The sequence below is a fragment of the Lutra lutra genome, chromosome 4 (assembly GCF_902655055.1).
Source record: "Lutra lutra chromosome 4, mLutLut1.2, whole genome shotgun sequence".
NCBI lineage: Eukaryota > Metazoa > Chordata > Mammalia > Carnivora > Mustelidae > Lutra > Lutra lutra.
In genome coordinates this window covers 106,860,514-106,861,326 of record NC_062281.1, presented here as the reverse complement: position 1 = coordinate 106,861,326, position 813 = coordinate 106,860,514, and the positions used below count along the sequence as shown (strand labels likewise).

Here is an 813-nt window from a genome sequence, read left to right as displayed (position 1 = left end):
TTTCCATGCCATCCTCTTCAGCTACATTGTTCTTTGCTTTTCTGAAAATATTTAAGAGAAAAATGTGCCTTAAAAAAAGTTAAAACAAACCAATGACAATTGGATTTTGACTGGGGAAATCTAATCTGACCTTATTTATTCAAGTGTTCTAGAAAATTGATTTAAATCTATTTGGCATACCTAACTTCTTCAAAATAAGTTGCTTGTATTTTTGTTTTTGTTTTTGTTTACTTACCACCATACATACAAGTAATCTCTGTAATTCAAGTCATTGACTGACTACAAAGACCAATAATTATATAAGTTGAAAGGTTAGGATGAAAGTTTGAAATTATATGTCTTATCCTTTAAAAATTTATTTATTTTTATCGCACTTTTGCTGTTTTTGTTTAGTTTGTGAACAAAGACTTAGACAAAGTGCAAAAAATAAATCCTCTTTTGCAACCCAGAACTCATGGCTCAGTATGAGTTTTGATACAGATAAGAAGGAACAAGATCCGGGGCGCCCGGGTGGCTCAGTGGGTTAAAGCCTCTGCCTTCGGCTCAGGTCATGATCTCAGGGTTCTGGGATCAAGCCCCGCATCGGGCTCTCTGATCAGGGAACCTGCTTTCCCCTCCCTCTCTGCCTCCTTGTAATCTGTCAAATAAATAAAAAATCTTCAAGAAGGAACAAGAGTCCCTAAGACAGATTGAAGTCATAGTGGGGGGTATTGACAAACCTGAAGGGCGATTCCAGGACTAAAATGAACTAGAAGCATATAAGGGAAATCTCAGCTGTATTGAATTAGTATTCTAATTTTCATCTTGACATGA

General features: G+C 36.2%; 1 non-coding gene across 1 annotated transcript; it reads left to right on the top strand.

Annotated features, from left to right (window-relative positions):
- Positions 1-369: 369 nt before the first annotated feature.
- On the top strand, positions 370-495 carry LOC125099570 (small nucleolar RNA SNORA40). The gene has a single exon (XR_007127280.1). It is a non-coding gene; the product is annotated as a small nucleolar RNA SNORA40 (small nucleolar RNA).
- The last annotated feature ends 318 nt before the right edge of the window (positions 496-813 follow it).